Source organism: Triticum urartu, chromosome 3A (genome assembly GCF_056163025.1).
Source record: "Triticum urartu cultivar PI428250 chromosome 3A, HENAU_Tu73, whole genome shotgun sequence".
Taxonomy (NCBI): domain Eukaryota; kingdom Viridiplantae; phylum Streptophyta; class Magnoliopsida; order Poales; family Poaceae; genus Triticum; species Triticum urartu.
The window spans coordinates 227161829-227182460 of record NC_141875.1 but is presented as its reverse complement, the minus strand read 5'-3'; positions in this window follow the sequence as shown (position 1 = coordinate 227182460).

Genomic DNA, 20632 nt, shown 5'->3' with positions numbered 1-20632 from the left:
TGCGCGAGAAGACCCTTGACTGAGGAGACGTGTTTGGCTTGGATGATGCTGCTATGCTCCTATTCACTTTCAGAGACCGCTCTGAGTTTGCCGGTTTTGCGGTAACCCTTTCACTAAGAACATTTTAGCCATTAACGAAATGCCACTATTCCACAATGCTTCTTTGATTTATGTGTAGAAGCGGTAGTAGTGAAGAAAATGGAGGGAGAAGAAAGAAAGCGATGTGACACGAGAATATATCACATCCGGCAGCCAGCCATGCCATTAGATAGATCCTCTCTGAGTCTTCTTCAGGATGAGATCCGCTTGGTCTTGTGATAGGGGCTTGAGGAGGAAGAAGAGGGGATTTTTGGAAAAAAAGAATGAATCTCCTTATTTATAGGGAACAGGACATGTGACTTCCTCAAACGAAATGAATGTGGCTTTCATGATAAGGCAAATCCTTCGTTTAGTACAATCAACATATTGAATCTACGCTCGCTCGGCTCGGTGCTGAATGAACTCCTTCATTGATTTCGGGCTGCTCGTAGGGGGACTGTGAAAGCAAGCGTAGGAGATCAAAATGTGAGTCGAGTCCGATGGGTAAAAAGGGCAAGCAGGAAAGGGTTCTAATGTGAATTCTTCTGCTTTGTATATCTATCTCAGCCCTTGCTTGAAAACCTCAAAATTGACTTGCATCTTCCCTTATCACACTACACTTTCTCTTCCTTATTCCATTTCACTGAGCTAAGCAACACTTCTTCACGTATTCACTCGAGATATTATAGAAATTGGTCATATTGATCTGTCATCTTGTTCTCGATAGGAACTTGCTGCTGTCTTGGTTGGTTTGAGAGCAGGCACTTTCTATATATCCAAAACCGGAGGAGAGTTTGGGTTTGGATCACAGACGATCGGAGATTTTGGATTGAGATGGATGGTTGTGCTTGAAGTTACGAGTCGGGTAATGCTAAGTTGAATCGGCTGATCCGTTTCATCCTATTTCAGCAAAGGAAGTTGGACTTTAGTTAGCTAAAAAAAAGTACCAGCAACCTCTCTGTGCCCTTTGAGTCTATAGGCGCCAAATCTAAAGATTCCTTAAGTTGTCGTACGGCTTCTTTTTCTTCTTTTGTCAATGATCGGTGACAATGAATGCTACGAATGTTCGCTTCCACTAATGTCGTATAAGAATTGTGAGGTGCCCATAGCTTCCCGAAAAGAAGAAGAGTCATTGTCGTTTCCTGACTGATATGAATGCACATATTTACCCTCGCCTCGGGAAATACCACCAGTAGAGTCTGCAGAAGGTGTCGTTCAGGAGAGATGTTGGGCTCTAGATATGCGAGTGAGATACCCGCCCTCGGTCATGACCTAGGTTGAAGAAGGAATCTATGTTCTTGGAAGCAAAGAAAGAACTCCGGTATTTCGACCTTATCTTTTTGCTCAAAGAACGAATCAAACCCCTTGTCAAAGCCCTTTATGATATATAACCTTGGATCGAGTCAGATTTGGGGCGGCTGAACCCACTTAAGAAAGCCTTAGTAGATGTCGACGGAAAGGTGAGAAGAGCTGATCGAACCTACCAAGCAACGGTTAGTTGTGCGGTGTACATACAGGCTGGTTTCGCCATTAGCGATGAATTGGATTTATTAGTAAGGGAATGAATGAAGCGGACCGGAAAGAAGATGGATTTTGGAATAGAAAGAATTCCTCTTCTAGGTTTCTGCTTCAAGTAGTAAGCAAAGGATCCTACCTGCTAATGGTTGAAGACCTTGGCGGCCTCTAGTTCTTCTATCTAGTTTTTTAGCCTAGCGCGAACGAATAAGCTTAAACAAATGGTTTCTTTGGCAACGGTTTTTTCTAGTTGATTTGTCCTTATATATATTAGCCGTAGTGTAGTTTAATAAACTGCTCATAGCTCTTATCATTCCTTTATCCATGCATAGACTGGGAATTTATTAGCTCTTAGCTCTGGCACTTCCTTCTTCTTTATTTGCCGTTGCATTCAATAGCCTATTTGAAGTTAACAAAAGCTTTATTAGCTAGCTCTATGAAATACGTATATCTTCTTGGCTATCTAGGCTATCTCTACAGGCTTTTTCAACCTATAAGCAGACCTTTGTATACACCCTTGTAACTGAACTAGCTATTCACAAAGAAAGGTATATACCATACATATACCAACTACACACCCCTTGTATACTTCTTTTTCCTTCTCCCGTGCTTCAAGTTCTGCCCCGGCTCACTCCTCTTTCCAGCAATCTATGCGGGAAGCACTCGTTCAAAGTAAGTTGAGATTCAAAGCGTTCCCGTAAGCTAGTAAGTCAATCAAAGCTATAACTCTATTTGTTAGTTTCAGGAAACTGGTACATATTTCAAATAATATATATATATTATTTGGTATTTACCAATTTTAGACTAAGCATAAATTCATTTGGAAAGAAAAGGGAAATCCCCTGAAATAAAGGATTTTTAATACGTTACCCTCAAAAAGAAGAGGAAGACAAACTAGCCAAGAGACAGAAAAAGGTAGAGACCAACCACCGAAACAAGGGAGTAAGGGCTAGGCGGATATGGGCCAAAAAAAGGTCCGATGTATCAGTCAGCTATACCTAATCCTTCACTCAAAAATGCATCACACCCTTTGTAGGTTCAAGCCGAAGTCAAGCATGATCACCTACTGCAAACTCCAAATATCGTGGTCGGCGTACCTGGTCCTGAACTGCTTTTAATCTAGAATAAGTGGAATCTTCTCAGCACTCTCCTTCATCTTCTGTGGCCCCGTCGGTCGGTACGTGCCAACCCCAACAAATCGGGGTATGACAAAGGTTCCCGTAGAGTGCTTCGAAAGGTGCCATTCCGATGCTAGAGTGATAGCAGTTGTTGTAAGCAAACTTGGCTAATGTATCTCTATGCCTATTTAGTAGGCCTGCTCATTGATGCTCTTCGGGCCGATTGTATGGGATGTGTTCTGGTGTACAGTGGGAGATGCAAGGATATCGATTGAAGTTTGATTTGTTGGCCATGGAGTTGGGAGCATATGATGTAGTCCTAGGAGTAGACTGGATGAGGAAATTCCCTATTATTTCAATAAGTCTTTCCGTTGGTTGTAACTAATCACGTACCCGCTGCTGCGGAATTCCTTTTACCTAACCAGGATTGCAGTAAAGATAAACAACGTTGGGCCTGCCTGCTTGTTCAGCACCACCCATTCCCATGGGAATATATGGGTTTTTCGGTCCAGTGGGAGGATCATTTTCCTTGGAAGGTAATTTTCCCAACCAATAAGTATTGGGCTCCCACGTAAACAAAGCGAAGGATCAAGTAACCAACATGTTGCTGAGCAGCCAAGTAAACCCAGAAATGACTCAACTAATCCAAGGGCAGAGCAACGTAATCCAACAGAGGGGCTACATGATCCAACAGAAGAGCTACGTAAACAAGGAACACATGAACCTGCTAAGGATCCACTCCACCTGCCAAGTGGACCAATCACAAGAGCTCGGGCCGAGAAATTCAATGAAGTAATCCGTATGCTGATTCAGCAAGCCAAGCATTGGAGTTGGTATTCCAAGTTTCTTGAATAACCTAGCTGTCTGAAACTCGCCAATGGGATTCTATGTAATCCTCCGGTCTACATGGTGTAGGCAAAGGGCAAAAAAAGTCGCTAATTAGTGGCACTAAAGTATGCACCCAGTGTGTAAACTTCTTCTTTTTATTTACCAATGTCGCTATCTGACTGATCATCCTTTGAGACCACGGAGAACATCAAAGAGAAAGATACGTCACCTAAAAAAATTGACACCCTGACTTATATGAGTCAGCTAGAAACTCAAGGCCTGGCCTTTTGTGGGAGAGTGCTGAGTCCTTCCCAAAATCGCCTGGATCAATGAAAGACCTGGATAACGCTAGGTTGTGATACTGATGTCTGATTTTACTCATATACATCCGATAGTGAAGGCCGTGAAGTTTGAATAGCCTCACTTAACCCTGGTTCGGTAACCTTTCTAGCGCCCGGGTATCCATGACCTGTAGATAGAGGCCCACTTTCCATTGGATACTCCGAATAAAAGAAGAAGTAGTTACCTAATCATGGGTCTATACGTAAGATCTCCTTGCGTAGAGGTTAAGGCCAGACGGATTACTGAAATGTAGTTTTACTAACGTTTCCTCATCGACTGCGAGAGTTTGTGGTGTGTGTTCTCGGACCAAAGAAACCAAACAAGCATACCTTTCCTTTAATGGAGTATCTTGGGTATGGTACTCCCTCTTTATCAGCTCGATGTTCAATCAGCATTCCTTCACGGGGATCTTGACCGGATGTAAGTCAAGATTGCTATTATCTTTTTAAAGAACATAAACTTCAAAGCTTCTAGTCTGTCCCAACTCTTTTGAGCCGCTCTCCCAGTCAACGTTCAAAGGCATCACCATACCTTAGCACTTTTGAGCTTGAGAAATGCTTTTCTGGCTTCTTCTCCACACCTTTCTTTAACAACTCAGTTAAAGGCCTGCTGATAGCTCCATACCCTGGTACAAACCTCCTGTAATAACCCCTGCAACCCTCGGAGTTCTCTGACATTGGCTGGTTCTGGCCAAGCTGTCATGCCCTCTACCTTGTTTGTATTAGTAGATACCTCAATTTCATAAATAATGTATTTCCTTTATGAAATTTGGCTCACCCACAAAAATTTTGTTCTGCCGGAACACTTCCTCTAGGAGCTTGAGATGCTCCACCATGGTAGAACTGTACATTAGAATGTCATCGAAAAAGACCAATACCCCTTTCCAACATATCTCTTTAAAAACACTATTCATGAGTTGTTGAAAGGTTGCCGGGGCATCACCTTGAATTCAAAAAGCCGGTCCTTCAGGCTGTTTTGTAGATATCCTCTTCCTTTCATTCTTATTTGGTGATAACCATCCCTCAAATCTATCTTAGTTCACACCTCATCCAAAAGTGCCGGTCTTCTATGATAGGAATGGGGTATTTGGAAAACATAGTTGCTGCATTTAGTTTTCGATAGTCGAAACACATTCTCCAGGTTCCATCTTTCTTCAACCCCAGAGCTGCTTTGGGGCTTGTACTGGGCCTGATTACAGCATTTTGCAACAGCTCCTCTACTATCCTTTCAATCTCTGTTTTCTGGGTGATAGCATTTTGTCGGAATACAAATGGTGGCCCATGTTTAGAAAACTTTTTTAGGGTATTCTATTTCAACAGAATAGATCAAACTTTTTATATATTCTATTTCATCTATATAAACTAAACGGCCCACTCAACTTTCTTAATTCATCCATGAAGTCCTTCTAGGTTTTGGAGGTTACACGGTTTAAGGCCGAGATCGCATAGTTGACTTGATCGCGCCTTTTCCCTTATATTATAAGATCTGCTGCCCGGGAGATGTCTTCATCATCTTCCAGGCTAATTCCCCGGCTATTTAGAAGCTCCCTGGCTTTAGATTCCAATATATTGTCCCTTTCTTTCGTTGTCTCTATTCTATTGGTGGACGGTTGTAACTCTAATATAGGGCTTTTAAGCATAAAAATCAGCTGCAATCTAGTTTTTTCACAAAGGCTGGTTGAGGCTTAGGCTCAACCATTTGTGCTTTGCAGATGATCTTTTTTTTCAGCGGTGGTGATCTGAATTCTATCCAAGAGCTTACTAGTATCATGACTCATTTTAACAGAGTGTTTGGGCTTTCAGTTAATGGCAAAAAAGTAAGATCTTCTTCAGTGGTATTTCCTTTTCTTTGAAACAAACTATTTTTGAGTGTGTCTTTAATGAAGGGATTTTACTAGTGAAATACTTATACCCTCCATTCATTTCCTTTTCTTTCCAGGCTAGCTCCCTCTGTAGCCGGTGGTTGATGTGGATGAGTATGGGAAGACAATGGTAGTTTCATTCTAGGTCCCAATAATTGTTGAATAGTTGGTTTGAGTTTTTTTTGGATCCATGCAAGCCATTTCCAGTTGAAGTCATAAGGTACCATCCTGTTCCAGCCAAGAAGACAGCTCTATCTCACAAGTTAGCTGGATCTTTTATTTAAGACAAAGGCTAGAAAACCTATTTCAAATGAGTTTGGGCTCCGTTAAGTTATCCTCATTTCCTGAGATAAGCGCAGTTCAACAAAACTAAAAGCTAGATATATCATTGTAAAGTAGAGCTAGACTGCATGATTGGATTGTATAGAAGGATAAGAAGGATTTTAAAATTCCTTCTTTTTTTTCTTAAAACGAAAGAAGAAAGAGAGTGGGATGGGATGAAAGTAAATGCAAAGAGCTGATTCGATCAAAGAACCTCGCAGCTTTAGTGCAATAAGCCGATCGAAAGCACTCATCTTTATCGACGAAATGCTTTTTTGTCTCTTCCTCACTAAACGCCCGCTTCCTGGCTCCTCCCTCTTTGCCTAGCGGTTAAGTAGATAGTAGGTCCCCCTGGCCCCACAACCAGGAGTCACTCGTCGAAAGCTGACCAGGAAGACAATAACTGCTATTTCAAGAAAGCATGGTTGGAGTTCTTCTATTGATGAAGGGAAGAGGACGGTATTACTTTTCAGAGATACCTGACATATTAGTGGACTATTCATGTCATAGGGGAAGGTCAGAGGTGGGAAACAAGGAAACAGAGGAAATGCTTACTGGGACATAGCCTTCGGTATGAGTTGAAGGGAAGAGGTTTGATTGCTAATAAAATGAGTGGAAGAGCTGCTCGGTCAAAGGCATTCTCTCAAGTAGCAAAGGCAAGACAGAAAAGCAGGAATGAAGGTTGCTAGGTACCGCTCCATGGTAACATCTATCGATTCCGCTATCGGGAAAGTCTGGCAAGGGAAATATCTGGCTGAGGAATTAGAGGAACTTTGGTAGCACTCGGGGACGGAATCAATCAAAGAACTTAAGAAATTGCCCATACCGACAGCAGCTCCTGCTTTAGAAAAAACCCTATCTCATCAGGCAGGTATACCTGACCCCTTTTTAGCTAGTTTTGGGAAAGCGGTAAGTTAAGTAAGTCAAGCCCTTCTAAGCGAAGAATAGCGGAGAGAAATGGGCAATTGAAGCATCTTTCTATCTATCGACGGCAAAGTCTATTGATCCTCCACAATCCGGTAATGCTTTTTCTCAATTCAATGCAGAGCGATATCAATGTACTACCTTTCCTTTAGCTCAATTCAAGTCAAGGCAGGCTATCTTTGTTATCAAGAAACAAAGTTGTCTCTAGTGATTGATCCGTTTGCTCTCGCCCTTCGGCTTTGTGGTCACTCAAGGTCCTTGGATTTCATGCTCAATCTAGTTGGAGCAAAAGTCCCCGTGGATAGAATAAAAACCGTTTTAATCTGGGAAGAGCGCCTTTGGAAACCCACTGCTGAAGCCGAATAGGCAGTTAAAGCTGGAATGATGGGGGGCAATCCTGCAGTATGGCTTTAGTGCGTAGATTCTCAGGCAGGCTCATCGATTGGTGGAGGAGGGACACTTTACTTATTATCAGAATAGAAAAGAGTTGTATGTATACTTTAGGAAGGGGGATCAAACTAGTTATGTTGACAGACATGAACTCCTATAGAAGCAGATGTTCAAGGTCCGGTCCAAAGATACCATGCTTGCTTAAGCCAATCCATAGGTTCAAGCAAAAGAACACTTATTCACAGCAATATCTAGACCTGATGAAGATGACTACTAGTCAAATACCTAAATCCTTTGGAATTCATTAGTAAACTCTTTTCAGAGTCATTAAAAACGAGCAACACCACGTAGGGCAGCGTCCACGCGAACTAGCCTCTTCCTTAGCAAGTCAGTGGGAGAACGCCATCGGTCAAGAGAAATGGAATCCGTTGTTAAGTGGGTACCGGACCCGGTAAAATTGGCATCACTTCCTTCACTCCACAGAGGACTCAGGATAAGATCGTTCCCAAGAAGAAGGAAAACCTTTCGAACTAGGAGTCAGAACGAACTCATGAAGCTATCCTTCTTCTATTGCTACTTTCAGAGAGAGAGAATAGGTCGTACGAAAGGGGACCCACCTTGAGAAGGGTGTCCCATTGCGGAGTAGTTAAACGAGTATTTTGGTATACCACTTGTGCACCTAAACCTATGCTTAAGCTTACTAGAACTTCAACCTCAAGTTCATTAACATCAATGCGTCTCATCTTCTTGAACCTATTCTTGGATAAATGGGCACCATCTGTCTCCTAAGGGCAACTATCCATCCCTTTTTCTTTCAAGAATGCGGGTACCGTAGTAGCAAAGCAAGTGAAATATGCCAAAGGGAACCGCTCGGATATAGACGGCAAGGAAAAACGTCGGCTAAAGAACAGAACTATTCTATTGTATTGATGGCCCCGAAAGAAAGTGGATCTATGAGTGGAGGCCATCCATCCCTTTCTGATGAAACCTTTGTTGCCCTAGCTTGAATTGAAGGTTTGGCTAAGGATGGGGATCCGGTGTCTTCATCTATACCATCACAGAAGAAGGCTTGCCAAGAATGGACGAAGGTATGATTCTAGGAAATCTAGATTTGAAAGAAGGAAGCACCTGAGGAGCAATCAAACGGACATTTCTACACGTGAACTCTCTCAATCCAGGAACTAGCTCCTATCTCGATGATTCCATTTCTCTTTTTCAGAGTTAGCTTCTTTCCTATGGTAAAGAGTACTCTTGTTTCCTAGTCGAGGGATAATCAAGTCATTTCAAAAGGGGATTTATCCGTTCCCCTAGCCATCGAGCAACTGCGAGAAACACCGCGCTCGTGCCCCCGTCACTCGCCGGAGCAGCCGTGCGTAGCGTACCAATTTTTTATCTGGTGGATCTTGTCTGTTCTTTCGAAAGTGTTTCTACAAACGAGTGAGGTAAATCCATCTCGGTCGAATAATTCGTATCTTTAGACCATTCAGAGCCATTTGCATTAAGTGTTGGGATTTAGTTTGTTGTCATTACCCTCAACTTCATTGCCGTCCACCTCTTGCCGTGTTATTGGCTAGAGAAAGACAACCGATTGTACTACTACAGTGTTGAGTACCCCAGTAGCTCCGCGGGTGATTATGCCCTAAATTCTCAGGAGTGGTGGAACGGATTGCTCCTATCTAGGGTTTCCTAGCTTGCTTTCCTAGATTTAGCTTTATCTATCTTTCCGAGATGACCAACTGCTCTTTCTTGCCAATCTACTTTAGATTTATTAATACTTTCATTGCGGGACCTATCCCCGAACAACCATTACTTTTCTTCCGCGGTTTCCTTAGTTTCTTCTTGATTTGATTGAAGTTTAGGGAATTGGATGGACTAGTGTCTTTGGATATTATCCGTCCTACTTATGATCTTCCAATTGAACACACTAGTATTTTATGGATTCTTTCCCTGGTAGTTTAGTCATCTCCAAAAGGGATGATACATATTTATCTGTCCTAGGATGCGCCGTTCGTGATAAGCTTATCCGCTTCCTTTCGCTAGTAGTGTGAATCTTCTCGAAAGCGCACAACATAGTCCAGTCAGTGTAGCCAGGGCATCATGAACGGATTCCTCAAGAGGAAGGTAGGGCCATATCTATCCAAGAAGAAAGACCTGGTAAACAATTATGCTACTTGACCAATGGATAAAGTATAGATCTCATGGCTGGCTACTATTCAACCCTGGCATTGGGGATCAGGAACGGGGTAAAGTACGGACTTTGGCTAAGGATGGGGATCCAGTTGTGCCGTGCCGGCCCCGAGAATCGGCGAACTACGCTACACAGTCAGATACCTAAGCGAACGGATAAGGGAAAGCCCACTATATTATATATAGTAATCACCTGCCAAAAGGAAAGCCTGACCGATAATAATAATAGGTCTATGCGCCGAACAAGCAACGGTATATTAGAGATAGTAAGGAGTTGTATACACGGGGGTATGCATTCATGTCACGCTTTCTGTGTGATAAGAGGTTGCTAGCTAGCAAGTATAGAAACAGGAGATATGCGTAGTTAACAGAAGCAAGGGAATATGCGTGAGTTGATTTGAGAGTTTTTTTTAGTTGCCACCGAAAAAGCAATTTCATCTCAAGGGAAAATGCATTGCATTTTCAAGGGATTGCCAAGCTAGGCTAGGGATCGTCCGCGGGTATCAAGAATATCGTATTTATCTCTTCTAATCTAGATCCCACTTACCTCCACTTCTTGCCTCACGCCCGTCCTGACTCCACATTAATGACTGTCCTTCCACCCAATTCCCCGCACCCTTGCATCACATCTCCAACCCCTGCCTCCACGCGATCTTCCACAATCGTACCCCCACCTCCGAAGCTTGCCCCCGACGAACCTGTCTGCACCCGCGGGCCCGCACTTACATCATTGGCATCGCATGATTAAACATCAGCACGCGCACTTCCCTCCATTTTCGATGCCGATAGGGGGCTGCTAGGGGGTGTAAAGTTTCGTTTCGGTCGTGTCAGACGACATGCAGGGGGGCAATGGCTGCCAACGGAATCTATAATAATTCGATACTAGGTCAACTGTACCATCGGACTTGTAAGAACATGTAAAATGTACCACACGAGGTTGTACCAGCTGTGTGCAGTCCTCCAACACGGGTTAAGTGTCATGCATAGATCTTCCCCTCTCTCCCAAAGAAGAGATGTTCGCTTCATAGCCTTCTCTTCTGAGATAAACCCTACAAAGGATCCTAATCGTGCTAGCCTTTCATGGACTCTTCTTGGATTTCCTTTCAGCTGCGCCCAGCACCTCTCTAGTTTCTCTACGAGATGGAGATGACTCATTCTCTAGTTTTCCTACGAGATATAAGTAAGTTTCTATCGTACTTTGAAGTTCAGGAAGGAGTTATTAATTAAGACGAAGAAGAACTGGGTGGGGATATGCCTTTCCCATAACAATAGAAAGAATCCAAGCCAATATACACTACACTATCACTATAGAGTTTTCGCCTACCTATGAAAAGTGAGATGAGAGCTTTGTGCTAATAATTTATTATAAAGGTGTACCTATCGACCCCAGTTAATTAATGCCCTATCCTTCTACTTAAAAAACATTACGTTAGACTTGACCAACTATTAATACCAATCCAGCAGCAATAACTACTACTAATGCATATTCATATCCCACTAGTAGACTTAGCAGACTGTGACCTAGCCAGTCTATTTGTTGACAACAAACCAGTACTATCCATCAATGCCACAAAGACCATAGACGACCTCTATTTCGTGGAAGAACTCCTTCTCATATGATGCAGGGCAATAAGACCAACTGCCCGCCCTACCTAGTGAGAAGAAAGCTTATAAATATAAGCATAAACGAATTCCTAGCCGAGCCCTATACTTACCTGCTTGTACGGTCAATGCCCTAGTAGACATCAACTTGTTCATAAACTCCAGCCTTATCTACGCTGCTTTACCCGACCCAGGTGACCTACTTTCTCAGATGAGAGATTCGGTGGAGTAGTAGGAAGTCCCTGTGGAGAACTAGAAGACAAAACGAATATAGCGGACCAAGCAATGAATGACCTAGCCTAGGTAGTCCTATGTTTGACCAATGCTGCCTTGTATGTCTTGATCCAAGATTTCTTAGCAAAAAAAGGCATGGGATTATTGATCAATTCACCATCGTCTTCATCCGAGTGTGCTTCCACTTTATCGTTTGTGGCATGTGCATTATGCAACAAGTAGATTCCTGATAAATGAACCTTCTCCACCCCTTTCCTATCCAACACGGAGCGGCAAAACTACTTGTCTGCAAAGTGGGAAAGCTCCCTCCCTCCTACCTAGGTGTACCTCTTCATTGGAGCAAACCATCCAGCAACTTCTTACATTTAGAATTCCCTTCTAAGATGGCTATAACCATCCTTATTGACCAGAAAGGAATTGAGAAAGGGGATGCTATAACCAGACCATAGACATCATTTCCACATTCACTTTTGAACTTAGGGAAATAGTGAAAGAAGCCCTCATACCCACTCCTCTTTCCCCACCAAACCAACAAGTAGTAGGTTGGTGGGTCTCGGTATCTCTATTTGCTAAGATGGATACCTACACCACTCAATAGTTCCAATTCATTGTTTTTTATCCCATAGGAAAGAAAATGCTTCAAGAAATTTTGTCCTTTCCTCCGGAGTCATACAACAGTCTTCACATCCTTCCACCGGAGGCTTTTCTCTGTTTTCCTCCTCTTTAGCCATTGCTTCTCGAATCATATCTGTGATCTTCTTTAGGGGCAATTTAAACATGTTCGCATCCCGCGGGAAGCGGAAAGCCAGAAAGATAATTTCCTCCGGTTTAAGAACCGAAAGGATTTTATCCAGATTTGGTACCAAACCCGGGAAAAACCCTAAATGTTGTCTTAAAAAATCTATATAAGCAGGGTTATAGGAATCCTGAGATTCCCCTCCCTCCGCTTCGGAGGAGCAACTTCTTCTATGGTTATGGCCAAAAGGAGAAAAGGATCCGGTGCGATGAGTCTCATCCGTGTAATATTTTGGAATTCCTCTTCCAACTCGTCCCGGAATGGGCATTATGGCAAAGAACAAGAAGAAAAAGACAGAAGGAATTTGTCCAATAGTAACAAATGGTGCCTCCATAGGTTGACATCCGATCCAACCTAGTAGTAAGCAATCCGCCAAAAGCAACCAAAATATTCCTTGGTGAATCGGTCGAAAACTTGAACTACGCACATACATTTCTTTAAAAAAAGGTAAAGCCAAGAGAGATATAAAAACTGGTGCTATTGCGGCTACACCTCTCGCTTTGTCAGGTATACTGCGAAGAATGGCATGGATCGGTAGGAAATACCATTCCGGCACAATATGAGGCGGGGTGGGCATCAGATTATCAGGTATATAATTGTTGGGATGCCCCAAAACATTAGGAGCAAAAAAATCCAAATGGAAAAGAAGATAGCATAAGCTACCCGACCTACAAGATCCTTTACATAAAAATAAGGGTAAGAAGCAATTTTATCCATCTCAGAATGTACACCCAATGGATTATTTGATCCATATTGATGCAATGAGGCCAGATGTAGAAGACTGGCGCCTACTAAAATAAGGGGGAGTAAATGATGGAGACTAAAAAAATGATTTAAGGTGGCATTGTCCACGGAGAAACCACCCCAAAGCCAAGTCACTATGGTATCTCCTACTACTGGTATGGCGCTAGCTAAGCTTGTAATTACTGTTGCTCTCCAAAAGCTCATCTGACCCCAAGGTGGTACGTATCCTATAAAAGCTGTCACAATCATTAATAGGAATATGACAACTCCGAGACACCGAACAAATTCCCTAGGACTGCTATAACTCGCATGATATAGACCACGAAAAATATGAAGGTGAACCACAATGAGAAACATACTTGCCCCATTAGCATGCATATAACGGAGCAACCAGCCCCCTTCAACATCTCTCATAATGTGTTCTACGCTATTGAAAGCTAGATCCACATGAGGTGTGTGATGCATAGCTAAAAAAATGCCAGTCACTATCTGAATGACTAAACAAATATCTGCTAACGAACCGAACCCGCACCAATAACTAAGATTGCTCGGGGTTGGATAATCTATCAAATGCTGGTTAAGTGTGGAGTATATAGGTTGTTTAAGAAGAGAGAATCGTTGGTTCCTTATAGTCATTTCTCTTTTCTATCGTTACAACTCCTCTTCCCCCTTATTTACCCCCTCGCCTTGACGGAAATTGGCTTCGCTGCGCCCTGAATAATCAAAAAGCTGCATGATAAGATTCGTCCCATTTTGGCGAGAGGGAGGCAGCGAATCACCTGGGCTACGGATTTGTCGGTTAGTTGATTCTCGAAATAATGTCATTCGAAAAAAAAAACTGCCGCTTTCTCTGCCAGTTTCTTAAGGCTTCAAAAGAACGACTAGTCATTAAGAAACCCATGAAATCCAAGTCTATTTTTGACCTTTCATGAAGAAGTTTTGCCTGCGCGCAAACTACCTAGCCCTTTTCAAAAGAACGTCGATTTCCATCTCAACAAAGAAAGAACTCAAAATAAATGAAAGCAATATTGTTGTCCTATTACTCTTTTTTCCTTGTGGAGCTTTGGAAAGGAGAGAATTTGAATAAAGTAACTCTCGGAAACTCTTAGTGGACGAGAGAGAGTCAATATGATATTGGCGTGGGTTCTACCAACTAAACAAAGAAGTTTTGGATTGGATAAACAACGTATAATGATAGACGCTTCTTCGACACACATGGAGACATACCTCCCGTAGCCGACCCCTGAATTCAAGGATACTGCCGGCTTTGTTACTAACTGATAGAAACCCCTTAATACAACGTTCATTTTTCATAAATGTCATAAGGTAGGTAGACCCGGTCTTGCGCTCGTCCGGTTAAGTGGCACATTGTGCTAAGTGCTCGAACCGTTGGCTGATCTCAGCTGTATCACCTCATGCAAATTAGTTAAGCGAGAAAACAAACGGCTATATAGGAGCTCTATGGTGGACCACCAGCAGGAAGATCGAATGGCTTAGCGCATCCTGCGCCTACTGGACCTGACTTCGTAGGATACTCTGATAGACTAGTCGAATGGCAATGGCCTAGTGGTTGTATCTGCTTGCCGATTCCTATTAAGAATACGAGAGTGACAAATGAGATGGAGATCTTGGCTATCATCAAACCATCCTCCCTCCGCTTATCTCTTTCCTTTCTATATGATAAGTCTACTCGCGCCTCAAGGGCCGGTCATTTACGCTTTCCACTGCATGAACAACATTCCCAACTAGATCTGTACGGCTTCCGTTGTCTCCTTTTCGATTCCCGACTCTAGCTCACAGGTATCCATAAGAGTGACCAGCCCTGAATGCTTAAACCTATCAATCCTCTCCTAAATTTCTTTCTTTTTGTCGTTGGGCAAGGAGCAATCCATTCAGCACTTTCCGATGGGGACCAAAAGCCACTGGGCTACCAAGAAGTCGGATTCAGTTCAGTCCCGTTTTCAAGATCCGGTTTAGTGTTTGGGGATGGCTTGGTCCAAGCCCACATCCATAGTAGATGGACTTGAGCAGGCAAGTATGCCACCTACTGATATGATTGATTATGACAATTATGATATGGACTGGACGGTTGTGCAACCGATTGTACTGACTCGCTTACCCTCGAGAACACCTAAGACATGGGGGTTATTTACGCGAGTAAGCCTAGCAAGGACCAAGATCTCGATCTAGCCTAGTTGGGGCTTTAGAGTCACATGACATAGTACCAAGAATGGGAGAACCAGTAACAATTGATACAGATTTCCAACCAACGGATCTTCTTACCTTTGGACCGGAACCTTTAGTTGTTCCCTACTCGGTCTACAGCTTGGTTTGAAATGAGGGAGCCATACCGTGTGGTTGAAGGAGAGTACCATTTTGCAGTGGATAGGGGCACTATCTCTATTCGTAGCAGCATTGCGTATTCCTCTCACTAGGAAAGGGGGACATAACCCCTACTATAGAGCAGGAATGGAAGGGAATGAGCTCGACTGCTTCTCCCCCACACTTCTTTATTTCTCCGTGCCCCTATTTAGTTAGTACTTTCGAGTTAAGAGTGAGAAAACAAACTATTTCATTTAATAAAAAAAGTGCAACGGCTGTAGAGTGAAAAGGCCATAGATAGAATGGAAGAGTTTTTTCTCACTACACTGATCCACCAAGGCTAGGCATATCCAATGGGATGGAGCTATTTCCCTTGGCACCTTAGAGTCCTCAGACGATGAACAGAGCACTAGATGCCCTAATCTACTCCTATGCTAAGTGTCTTTGTTTGGTTTGATTTCTTGTGAAAGCGGCTAGCCCCATCACTAAAGCATGCCTGTTCCATATGAAAGGTGATGTAGGTAGGGCTGGTAGGGGAAGTAAGAAATAGGTGAGACTCGTTAATGAAACTAGCCTTCAGCCTTAGATTTCTAAGTTCTGTTTCCACCATTACTAGTGTTTCCTTGCTTTTCATAATAGAAAAAGATCACCTAACTAAACCAGAGATTTTCATAGAGATTGGCAGAACTGGGTATTATTCTGGGCGATGAAATGGATGGAATTTCTTGAAACATAACTCACTTCACTTATAATCGAATTTGGAAAAGGGAGACTAGCTGCTGCAATAAATCAAGAAGAAAGCAGGCGCAAAAGAGAAGCTCAATGAGAGAGATTCTAGACCGGTCATGGTCGGGGCTGATCGATCGCTCCTTAAAAGGGAGTTAACTGCTTCGAACCATACATGAAACTTATCTCATAGAGTGAGCTAGCCCCAGATAGCGAAGGATAGCTATTGACTTATTGGGAAACCCGCCTCTAATACATGCTTATCCCAGACCCCCTATTCCTTCATTTTAGGTTTTCATGGCCGATTCAATAACATAGTTTGCACACCTCTTTTCAATTCTCTAGAGATAGTTGTCATTTATCTCTTCTTCCGGGTCCCTCCTATTTGGTTGGAAGTTTCCTGCTCCAGTTGGGAAAGCAAGGGCCCTAGTTTCGTTATTGAGTCTCGTTATGGTCGAATATGAATGAATCCTGGAATGGAATAAAAACATGAGTAAAATGCATCGTAGTCCCTCAATCGAACAGTCAACTAGTTCATATCTAACCTTATGTATTCTTTTCCCGCACCTTAGCTTCAAATAATTGAATGAATGAGTGCTATTTCAGAGTTCAAGTTTAGGCATTAGCTCGCTACAGTTTAGTCAGTAGTTATGTCCCTTTGTTCGATGAACTAGTTCTGGATATAAGCATTAGAATGATAGTGGCTACGTATTCAGATTACTTGACTCGATTTCCTGTTTCCGAATCCCTTCTTGCATACAATCCTAATTCACAATCCGATTCTTGCTCGATTCTATAATGAAAAACAGACCTTGTGCCATGGATTTGATGAAGCTTGAAAGGACTCCCCTTGTTCGAAGCCAAAGATAACAAGCATACGGGTGACAACCCCAATCCTTATAATCAATCCAATTACCGGAGGAACGAAGAACTAAGTTTGCCTGACGCCCGAAAACAACTTGTTTGTTTTGGTGGAAGAGGAAGAAATAGAGAAAGATCGCCGCTTTTCATACGCTAATTCGTGATTCAAAGTAGAGCGAGTGAGGGAGCTATACCCGGGACTCAATCAACATATGCCAAGTGTTCCGTAATCTATGGGCAGCACTCCGTAGGAATGTTATAGTCTAGGCATGTCGTAGTAGTCATTAGACAGAAAGAGGAGAAACTTAACATGTCTTATTCCGTATTCCTGCGGTTGTCATTATGTTCCAGCAAGGAAATAGTCATTCTTTCATTCCGAGCATTCGACTAACGGCACAGATTTCTAGTGCTATAACAGAAACTGCCCTTAACGCGCAAATGAAAGCCCTCACAACACTCTTTACCTGCAACTGCTCCCGCTTATGGTAGTAGATAAACAGGTGGTGGACATGTATCTGCAGCCTCTGCTGCTGGTAGATTGACTGTTTTATATGGACTGAAAAAAACGGAGGGTAGTGCCTGAGAATGCTACTCTATTCCTGGAATTAGCCATCCCCTTCTTTGACTATTCGACCTGCTCCTCGAAGCAAGGAAGGGAATGAAGATGGCATTGAATGCCCTTTTCGCAAGAAGGATAGGAGTTGTCTTACCGCATCTACCTTCTCATCGTGGGATAAGGGTTGGGGCGTTAACTTAAGTACTAAAGCTGCTGGAGCGGCGGCCTTCGTTGATTCCCCACGAAGGAATCGGAATATCGCTACTTCCCCTTACTTCCCTAAGCGGGGGAGATGGATTAAAAACCTTGTGTGAAGGAAAGGCTGTCAAAGTCGTTGACCATTAATCCGGTTGAAGGACAAATGGACAGTGAATCAACGGAATCGAATTGTTCTAAGGATTCGGATTCGGCAGTCGAGACATCTATATCTATGGAATTTCAAAAGAGAGAAAAGGATCCGAATCCGACCCGAGGAAGAGCTCAAACCTTAGGGTTTGAAAAGAAGAAATAAAGCTCTTGTTTACTTCAATCAAAAAAGGTAGGTCATAACATAGATTTAATTAGACCTTACTCAATCACTCATCGCTGGAAAAAGTAGAGCGATTTCCTCGCAAAAAAAGCACAAGCGAGATATTCTTCCTTAACAGGGATCTCAATTGCGGGAAGAAGTACAAAGGGCAAAGGCAGAAGTGGAAGGGTCAAACTCCTCTATCGGGGAAAGACAGGAAGGATCAAAGTGTAAAATCACTTGTCTGAAACATCTATAAAATAGAAATGGCTATTAGAAGTTGTATTTTCGGTGGTCAAAGGGAAGGAATCAGAAAATAGGGAAGCGCTCTCAAGGTAGAATCAGTAACAGGCAAGTATGTCCATTGAAAGGAAAGAGTCCCTAAACAGACAGGTTTTCAACAAATAAGACGGGTCCTGGTCTTCGGCAACAAAAGAAGCCGAAGCGAGAGCTCGATCAAAGAACCCTTATAGATCCTCATCATCCTCAGGTTCTGGATACACAGCGAGAAGGGAATCTTCCTGTTCGAATGGAAGATTTTCGAAAGAGAGGGGAGAAATAAATCACATGCGTGAGCGGATCGAGCTATTATATAATAAGTAACGGCTGAAAAAGCTATTCTTGGTAGATCCACTTGTCAAGGTGCGGAAAGCCGTGTTCCTTCTCAGCTCACGCTTTCCTGATTGATTTGAAAGACCCTAGACACCACCGTATCCTTGGCTTTCTTCCCACTTTCAAAGAACTTGCTATCATTCTTTCGATTCTATCTCCTCACTTTAGGTCTTATGCTTCTTATTAAAGGGGTTATGCCACACCGAGTCCATCAGTGTTGAAGGAATGGACAGAGACAGGCAAAGACAAAGTACTGATTTTACTACCGATAGAGAGCAGAGCTAGAGACAAGATGCCTAGGACCTGGAGGAGATCCATAAGAACCAAGTCGTGGAGAAGATAGCATCAAACTAGAGATAATAAACCTATCTCTCTGTGCTTCAATCGAGAATGGATACAGGGTCGTCGAGCGAAACCTTTATTAGGGGGTAGACCTACCTTGTTTTGTTGACTTATTGCTTTCCAGCAAAGCGTTCCGGCCCTATCTCTAAAGCACCAAACTTCCACATTTTAGGAGATGCCCTATCTTCCCTTAAAGAGCCAGCTTATTGAATAGAGCTGTCACTCCTTACCTTACCTAAGACCCCTTCGGGATATCTTTTGAAAACCTTTTCTCTGAAAAGAAAAGATGTTTGCGATCCCTTGCCCGCTCGATTAAAGAAAGTGGGTTCTGGCCTTGCATTTTTATATAGGGCTCCCTCACGGCATTCTTGCTCTTGCATTTGAAAGTCGAATCAGGATTCCATCTAGAGAAAGGTTCCGAATGGAACTAGTGAATGTGTATGTCGAACGTAGGCAGGTATCCCTGACCTTTGATATTAAGCTATGATCTCTCTTCTCTCTCTTGAAGTTCCCACAAAGCGACTCTGAACCTAAGACCGGGTTGTGGGATGTCTTTCGATATTCTAAACTAAGAAAAACGCAATTGGATTTCTTTTTATATCCCTATGATAGGAAATGAAAGAAAAGGTCGAGCTTAAGCCGATTCCATTGCGGAAAGAAAAGAGGCTCTCCCATTCCCACCTGATACGTCAAAAGCAATTGACTAATAAGGGGAACCAACCAGTCGAATTTGATTGATTATGTCACTCCGCATTACTAGAAAAGGGCAGCAGCTTTCTACTAAAATGGGCTTTGACACTCCTTCCGCTATTACTCGAAATAATAATAATAGTGAAAGGGCAGTCGAATTTGTGACTACGTCAAAGGCTCGTTTCACTCGAATTTAAAGGCTGTAACTCCTACTTATTTCTATTAATTAAAGCTTGCCCATGGCTTCTTTCTTCCCATTCTTTCTTCTTTCTCCGTCACTAGATTCCGGTTAAAACGCTTGGTCCACCCATGCTTTTCCTCTCCATTTTTCATATGAAAGGGAAAGCAGTGCCAACTTATTGAAATTCTGCATGGCATATTTCCCAACCTTCATTCCCGCTATTCCAGGCTCTAGTGCTCAGTCATAAACCTATTGCCCGCTCCGCTTTCCCATTCCTATTGCTTTCGGTATCTAAATCTTCCTAAATTCAAGTAGAGAATACCAGGGCTTTCTGCTTCTTTGATTTTCCTTGGGGCAGAGGATAAAAAAATGGATTTCCGACATAGCACCTGCGGCATTAGGATTCTAAGATTTAGGAGGGGAAGGCTGAGGAGAGGGATCACATGCATTGAAGCAATCTCAAGATTCAGAAACGATCAAAATAATGGTACGGGGAGAAGAAAGAGAGGAGAGTCACGAAAATAGGGTAAACACAAAGAGATGATGAAAAGCAATCAGAGAGGAGAGGGAAGAATGACAATGGAAATCATAAAGCTCAGCGAGGAGCACATTACTATGAATAATAATGGAGAGGGACATTAAAGGGGAAAACTGAGCAAAGAGATATAAAAATATATTAGAAAAGCTTTTCACTTCTACTTCGTTTTCTTGTTTAGATTCATTACTTCAGTGATTGAACATGGGCAGATACCTATAAGGACCCCATTTCATTGACCATCGCCCTTTTATATCCCTCGTTAAGATATGTTATCCGGACCAACTCCCACGTAGAAAACCAAGAGCAGTGAGTTACAAAACAAAGAGCACTTAGAATCGCGTAGCTGCGTGCCCCTT